The 8,546-nt window shown below is 39.7% G+C and overlaps 1 long non-coding RNA gene across 2 annotated transcripts in view; it reads right to left on the minus strand.

The window, feature by feature from the left end:
* Nucleotides 1-8,546, minus strand: part of LOC107583778 (uncharacterized) — a 56,866-nt gene that overhangs the window by 5,654 nt on the left and 42,666 nt on the right. For both annotated transcript variants that reach the window (XR_001609069.1, XR_001609068.1), the window contains exon 2: nt 5,389-5,477. This is a non-coding gene — a long non-coding RNA (uncharacterized lncRNA). The remainder of the gene's footprint in view (nt 1-5,388; nt 5,478-8,546) is intronic.

Here is an 8,546-nt window from a genome sequence, read left to right on the forward strand (position 1 = left end):
GTTTTGAGAGATGACGTCTCCCCCAGAGAGAGATAGCTGGCTAGCGTCTCTTCCACAGGGGGCATCATCTCATAGCCGCTTTCGCGCATCGACTCGATGTTCGCATAACTCGTATGCTGAGACCGATATATGCGTGAGGAAAACGGCCTCTTCCATTCCTTCTCGATCTCAGTGTGGAGATCAGGACGGAAAGGAAGGCTCACTTGAGCTGGAGGTGTATGGCCAGAGAGATAACGTTCGTCGAGGTGACCTCGCGACGTCACCTCCTTGGCTCGTTTCCACGGTAATTCGAGCCTCGCCGTGGCCCGATCCATTACCTCTAACAGCTCATCATATGCAGGGCAGGTGGACTGGGAAAGCTCAGCCTCTGCTTCTTCACTCTCCACATCCATTCCCTGCTCTTGTTGGGCTGGGCCCAACTGAGCACTGGCCCCTGGATCAGATTATATTAGAGAGAGGATATCATCGTCCAGCGGCTGTCTCTCGCCCGACGCCGATGCGCGGAAGAGGGAAACCCCCCCTTCAGCCTCATCGGCTAGGTCCACCTGAGATCCCCACGAGCTCATTCTCCTCCGTGCCTCAGCAGCGGCAGGTCCCGAGCCGCGGGAAACCGATGGTTGTCCCTCTCCACTCGAGAAGAGAGACAAACGAGAACGGAGCTTTTTCAGTGAAAAGCTCTCACAGTGCACGCAGATTGCCCCCTCGAGGTGGTGATGTGCGCTACCGGCGCCTATTTTGTACTAGTTGCGATGGTAGTGACGTCATGGCTGTCGCCGGCCAAACAAGTTGGTGTTTTTTCAATGTAGGCTTCAGACACGGGTCACGACGAGGCGTTCCCCATAGCGAACCCTAGAGGACGCAGTTCGAAGTTCCACTAAAGGGAACTACAGTTCTTTCAAGCACTATGTGGAATTTTACTTATGTACAAAATTTAGTGCCATATTTCTTAGTAAGCACACCCGTAAGTATGGAAAGAAGGAAAGAGGAGGATTACAAATTGCGTTGCTTAGATAATAAGTCACGTTCAACCTGTACTTCTTCCAACACAGCCAGCTGTATGTGTGAGTGTGTGTGTTTATTTGTGTGTGTGTGTGTGTGTGTGTCTGGTGTGAAAAACAAAGGGCTCCACACTGCGCCGCTTTCAACAGCATCTGCCTCTCTTTTCTCTAAACTTCAGGAGCCACACCTCAGTATGAAAGTATGTACGTGTGTGTGTGTGTGTGTGTGTAAGCGGATGTGATGACAGCTGCTCTGCACAGTGTGTGTACTGCTAAACTCTCGTCCACCCCTGCTGACTGTCCATGCTGTGCAGGTATAGCAGCTCTCTCCTCTGTGTGTCCTACTGCCTCATTAGGCCCATGCGACACACACACACACAACAAAAAATCCATTTGTCTAGCAAATGAGGCTCTCATGTTATCAGTCTATATGAGATCTGAAACAGGCAGAAAAAATTCAGTTAGTACTGTCCAATCACAGACCAGCTCGACATAATCAGTCAGATTCTGTCATACCAGTTCTAGACTGTAGATACGTTCACGCAGTGTTTGAGACTGACAACCAAATTGACTCCCTTTAAAATCATGAGTGCAAATCCATCGATCTATCCACCTGTCCATCCAGCACTGCTTTTTTTCTTTATTTCTGTGAATTTCAATTCAGTTTAATTCTATGTGCTTTCATGCAAATTCAAATTTCATCCAAATGCAATTCTGTATCCTGTATTTTGCTTCAGTTCAAATCCACTTCAAATTCAGGAACTGAACTGGAACTTAAATGCATTTTTAATTCAATTCTGAATGGTACACAACTTCATATTAATGTTCACAGTTTTAAAATTAAATGTTCAAAAAACATATGGTGCTCGGTGTCCACATTTCTTTCGGTCATGTAGCGTATTTGGTGACAGTAACTTTGATTAACGTACAGACCAAACATTGACTCTGTTATCTCAGTATCTCTCTGCCTCTCACTCTCGGATTCTTTTTTATCTCTCAGTTTTTCTCTCGCTCACTTCATGAATATTTAGTGATTTTCACTCAAACAAGACAATCAGTAATTTCAAAGAATGCCCTTCATTCAATCAGCTCAGCTGGAAAGGGCACAGCCTGAGTGAAAACAAACAAAAATACCACAAAACCACTCCGCAGATACCATCGGCACCACTAGGTAAAGTAAATAATGTGTATCAACAAGGAAACCCAATGAACATTTAAAGACTAGATTCAAAATCAGAAAGTGTAGAGAGATCCGGTGATAAATAGCCTAGATAACTGGAGAGATCTTTATTGCATCCCACACAGACTTTGCCCTCTTGTCTTATCCAGCAGCGAACCAGATGGCCAAAAGTGGAAGAAAGGCCGGCAGGAAATGATAAGTGACCTCTCGCTGCTAAAGAGCTGATGGCAATTATCATTCATCATATCATAACATATCCTAAACAATAATTAGTTCCGGGTCCTCTAATCTGATTGAGCAAACTGCCTTCCAAAGGTGCTAATAAAAGTTTGATTTCATATTGATCTGAAAAATAGGAGGGACAAATCTAACAGTTAGCGCATTAATATTAATTAAGTGGCCAGCAGTTGTACTGTATTTGCTGAAAGGCAGGTGATGTTAAATAGGCTGTTTTTTTAGTCTTGCTTGTGTGATATTTCTAAAACACACTGGAGGAGAAAGGCAATGGAGAGACAAAAAAGGAAGGCTGAATGTAATTGAACAGAGATTTATATTTTCGCGAATTATATTAGCATGAAGTATATGAATGTGCCGATGTTTGTAAAGATAGAGGTTAATTCGAGCAGGACTAATGGAGTCTAATTTCATTTGCATGGTTGACAATGAATCAGCATGCTGTACACTCACACAGCCTTAATGTAAACGGAGACTAAAGAAACTTGGGTTTATCAACACATTTATCATCTAAAGTAAACATTCTTATACGCACACACACATATATACATGCATTTATAACAGAGAGAGGGAGCGATAGAGAGTAAACTGGATTGGGCTCAAGAATAGTGTGCTCAGATTTGCAGTCAATTATGAGGGATTTAGACCATGCAATGTGAAATCATTCTGGTGGCTTGCTCCTAATATTACATCCAGAGAACGGGTAAGCTCCAGTCTTTCCGTGCCAAGCCCCTCTGATAATCAGGGCTGAACTCCCTCAGCAAAGGGAGTTGGGCTGTGGAAGCCCTGTTATGAGACGGCGTAGTCCTTGAGCTCAGCTCTAATCGATTAACTCATTACATACTTAGATCCAACAAATGTTTAGCCGTTATTGTCCATGCCAGCACTTCACCAATTCTGTTCCAACGGTTCAACTAAGACTAAAACTAATGACTGACAATGTATATTTAAGGTTGTGGGTCACTGATTGAACCTTTGATGATGGGGCGGATGACTGGCTGCTTATGGTTGAAAGTTCAAAGAGCATTAAAGTTCTATAGCTGGGTTGTCATTATGGGCTTATATCTTAATATAAGAGCTCATATTGAGTTCTCTTATCAGTCTAAGTGAGACAACGTCCAAGCACAAATATATTGGAACAAGACTGATGATAATCTACTGTAATGACAAGGAATAAATACAGACCAGAACGAGGGCAAGATCAAAGACCTTTTTAATTTCAGCTCTTGAGTCAAAAAAAGAGTGGTCTGTATTTCATAAAACTGAATGACTGAGAAATGCATAGGCATGCACAAAAATCCTGATACTTAAATTCTGAACTAAATTCTGCTCCTCCATTCCGCCATTGGGCAGACAAACAAATAGTCCGACCCCAAACACTTGTGGTCATTGGTTCAGCTTAAAGTGATAGTTCACCCAAAAATCCTCGTCATTCCAAAACTAAATGACTTTCTTTATTCTCTGTAACACAAAAGAAGATATTTTGAAGAATGTTGGTAACCAAACATTTTTGGTTACCACTGACTTCCACTGTATGGACAAAAATCACTGAAACATTTCTCAAAGTATATTTTTCTGAGGAAGAAAGTCATACAGGAATGACATGATGGTGAGTGAATGATGACTGAATTTTCATTTTTGGGTGAACTATCTCTTAAAGGTCTCATGGTTTGGTTGGTTATCATGGCCCAGTTAGCCCCTGCTGATAGATAGTTGTAACTATGCTACATGGCTGCTAAAAGCTTCTATCTCCACTGATGGTCATGCAAAAGATGATGTGCATCCCAACTTTGTTACTTAAATTTGAAATATTTAATTATATTATATTACTTTTTACCAGAGGCCATTTGTTTGGAGAGGTCTTAAAAGTGTAAAATGGACTTTCTGCTGCCTTCAACGTCACAGCTCAGGATAATGGGTGTGGGACTGTCATCATGATTTCCTGTGGCTCCTGAGTGATTAGTCACATGGCATTCACCGGTCTGGACTCAAAAAATTTAGTGTACGTTCCATTAGCAAAGATAGAGAAGTCTTGTATTTGTACAGAGAGTCCTGCACCAGCTGGAAAACGGAGATGTCTAGGAATGCTAATGGATAACTTTCTCCAGTTATTTCAGACTCCCTTGGCTCAAATGAAAAAAAGTTTTAATGAATGTCATAAAGGCACATATTTTACACTTTTCTGGGAAATCAACCTACAAATGGCTTACTTAGAGTTGTCGCTACATATTAAACTGAACAAGAAAAAGGTATTTCATTAGCGAAAAAATCACACACATCACGCAATTAACGAAGTCCGTTGACTAACTGTACAAAACAGTGAGCAGAAAAACTCATGTGCCACAAAAAGTGCCATTAAGTATGCCATTTCATAGTTGTGAGTGGTTATGAGTCTGGGACTATGAGACCAAATGAGGCTCTAGATATGACAATAAACCTGCACACACACACACATTCATGCAAACAAAGACAGGTGGGGATTGCTTACAGTATAGAAACTGTTTTAATGAAATGACCACTGAGAGACATTTTACCAGACGACAAAAATGCCTCTGTAATTTGCTGTCAGGTTGTCAAGAGACAAGCAGAAAATAGCAAATGATCTCAGTGGTCCAGCTTCTTGTTTAAAAGAGAAAAAAGACAGAGAGGGGGAGAGAAAGAAAGGATGTAAGCGAGCAGAGAAAGCGAGAGAGTAAGAAATACAGCGTTAGCGAGAGAGAGACAGTGAAGACAGTATAGAGAAGATGGAGGAGGAGGCCATTAAGCGCCTCTCCGGCTGCTTTGTTTGCAGTTTATGCTGCACTTTATTTCTACCATAAACAGGCACATGAGCCCAGCGCATCTTGATCACCTCTATATATTACCCACAATGCCCTGTGGGGCGGGAGAGTGTGGCACTGAGGGAGACAGGGGAAGGAATATTATGCAGATTCTATTATTCTTTGTCTGCGTCTCGTGACACCACTGATCCAGTACCTTATCCCAGCAGCTTCCTCCAGTCCTCCCAGCAACTCCATGATGCATTCTTCCTATCTGCTGCAGCTGCACTTCACTGTATGCCAGCACTGTGAACAAAGAGAAGAAGAGCTCATTAATAAACTTACAGGAGTCATGTCGTCATTTTTAAAAGCATTTTGAGCTTTATTTCCCTGAGGTTCTCTAATTATGTTATGATGTACACATACAAAAACAGTAGTTTTTAACAACCGTTTTACATGACCCTTAAAATTAAATTTGCTATTGTGCTTTAACTCCTAAATAGGCATGACACAGTTAAGAAACAAGCACTAAAAGCACTAAAATCAGAGTTAATCAGAGTTTTTGTCCAAGCTACCTGTGAGCTCAACAAGCATCAGGGTACTGTGTCAAACTCTTGTGTAAATACAATGAGACATTGCGATGGGTAGACCAACCATTTATAAAATAAATGTGTAGGTTCATAGATTTTTTACAAAATTATTTTACAAACAAATGCTGTTCTTTTGAACTATTTAGCAAAGAATCCTGGAAAATAAGGTAAATCACAGTTTCCACAAAAATATTAAGCAGCACAACAGTTTTCAACATTGAAATTAATTGCATTTTTTTTCTCTTGAGCATATTAGAATGATTTCTGAAGGATCATGTGATACCGAAGACTGGAGTAATGGTTGCTGAAAATTCAGCTTAGCCATCACAGGAATTAATGACATTTTATTACATATAATAAAATGTATATATTAAAAGAGAAAAAAAATATTTCAAATTGTAATAATAATTTCACAACATTACTGTTTTACTGTATTTAAACACAGCCTTGGTGATAATAAACATAAAAATATAGATTTGTGTGTGTATGTATGACAGAAGAAAGTCACTGAGGTTTGGAATGACATGATGAGGGTAAGTAAAATATAACAGAATTTGAATTTTTGGGTTTGGGTTTAATTTTAAGGTTTACTGTGGGGTTTAATACAGCCTGAAGTCTTTGTCAAAGTCAGGCTAACTTTATTTATTTGTGTCTTTTATTAAAAAAAATATCCAGTCAATTCAAGAGTATGTCCATGCACCAATTTACTCAAAATAATATACATTTGCTTTATGGTGAACATGTAAAGATAGAGAGGAGGTGGATTTTGCTGAGGAAGCAGTGGATTGCTACAGGCGTGGTCATTGAGCTATGCTTGTGGGCGACGGCTGTTTCAGTAAACACTCTGCGGGGCCAGTGTTTGATCATCGGTGTAGTCAGTGTGTTCTAATTGTTTTGGAAAGCATGCTAATTGCTTCTCATCCAGTCTCTTTAAATGTCAGCGCTCCCTGTAGTTACAATGTGATTCACCAAACCTTAAAAATGGAAACAAGGCTGAATGATTCAAAACAGACAGGAAGGAACAGAGAAAACGGGTAGAGGACTGAATGGCGGGGTCAGAGTGTTTGTTTGGAATGGCTCCACAAAGCTTTACCCACCAGCGTGACCTCACTGGTCAGCAGCCCTGATTCTGAACACCCTGCCCCTCAGGTCTCTGGGAAGGTCACTACACCATACCAGCCATGGGCCAGAAGAAGCATTTATCTGTAAATAGACAGTGCCGCCAACACACCCGCACTAGGTCAAGCACTAAATGACCAGGGTTTCTGAGTGTTTGAGATGATTTGCCTGTGTACTAATGCGTGAGATTTAGAACCTGAGGCTGATAGCGAACTAAATAATATTACAAAGCCCTGATGACATTTTAATTACCGCGATTTAACACATGACATGGAAATACTGTCATAGAAGTCAGGCGAGTACATCACTGCTCAGGAAATCAATGAAAATTTGAACACTATCCTGAATGCTAAAAATCTCCTCTTCTGCCCACATTAAGTCACTTAATGTCGCACGCTGCTTGATCCAAACCAGAGTTCGCTATATACTTTTGGGTCTGAACTGCAGTACATGAACGTGAGTATAACCGGTTGAACTGACAGAAGCTGTATACCTCTGTAGCTGGGTAACAACTCATGATGAGAAGATGCCAGCTTCACTGTTTTATTCATGTTTCTGTCACGTTGGATTTAGCACTAAAACTTCACATGCATAGAACAGCACTTGTGTTTGTCTGCCCCAGATGCACTGTAAGAGAGTCAAATAATGCAAAAATCACCAAAGGCAATTTACTCTGATACAGGAAGCTATGAAAAATGCACTACACTATGTGTAAAAGCAAACATCAGTAACTATGCTAACACTGCAACTGAGAAAAAAAGTTTCTGATTGAATATGGATTGATTTGATCAGTTTTTATAGAGGCCACAAGGAGGTCTGCAGAAAACTTATAAATAAATAAATTAATTAATTAAATCATTCATAACATACTTTATATAATAAGAATACAATTAATAAAATAAAATTACATTTATAAAATCATATGATATATATATACTGTATGTGTGTGTGTGTGTGTGTGTGTGTGTGTGTGTGTGTGTATGACCCTGGACCACAAAACCAGTCTTAAGGGTACATTTTTCGAAATTGAGATTTATACATAATTACATAATTCAACAAATAAGATAAGCATTAATGTATGGTTTGTTAGGATAGGACAATATTTGACCGAGATACAACTATTTGAAAATCTGGAATCTGAGGGTGCAAAAAAATCGCCTTTAAAGTTGTAGGGTACATTTTTCGAAATTGAGATTTATACATAATCTGAAAGCTCAACAAATAAGATAAGCATTAATGTATGGTTTGTTAGGATAGGACAATATTTGACCGAGATACAACTATTTGAAAATCTGGAATCTGAGGGTGCAAAAAAATCGCCTTTAAAGTTGTCCAAATTAAGTTCTTAGCAATGCATATTACCAATCAAAAATTAAGTTTTAATATATTTACAGTAGGAAATTTACAAAATATCTTCATGGAACATGATCTTTACTTAATATCCTTATGATTTTTGGCATAAAAGAAAAATCAATAATTTTGACCCACACAATGTATTTTTGGCTATTGCTACATAATATTGTTGTATGATTTCCTGTAATATGATTTCCTGCAAAAGAAATATTCAAATAGCTTTCAAAACCAGTACAGTATATTATCAGCCCCAAGCTATATACAAATATACCCCAGCGACTTATGACTGGTTTTGTGGTCCAGGGTCACACAC

The sequence above is a fragment of the Sinocyclocheilus grahami genome, unplaced genomic scaffold (assembly GCF_001515645.1).
Source record: "Sinocyclocheilus grahami isolate Dianchi unplaced genomic scaffold, SAMN03320097.WGS_v1.1 scaffold55.1, whole genome shotgun sequence".
Taxonomy (NCBI): Eukaryota; Metazoa; Chordata; class Actinopteri; order Cypriniformes; family Cyprinidae; genus Sinocyclocheilus; species Sinocyclocheilus grahami.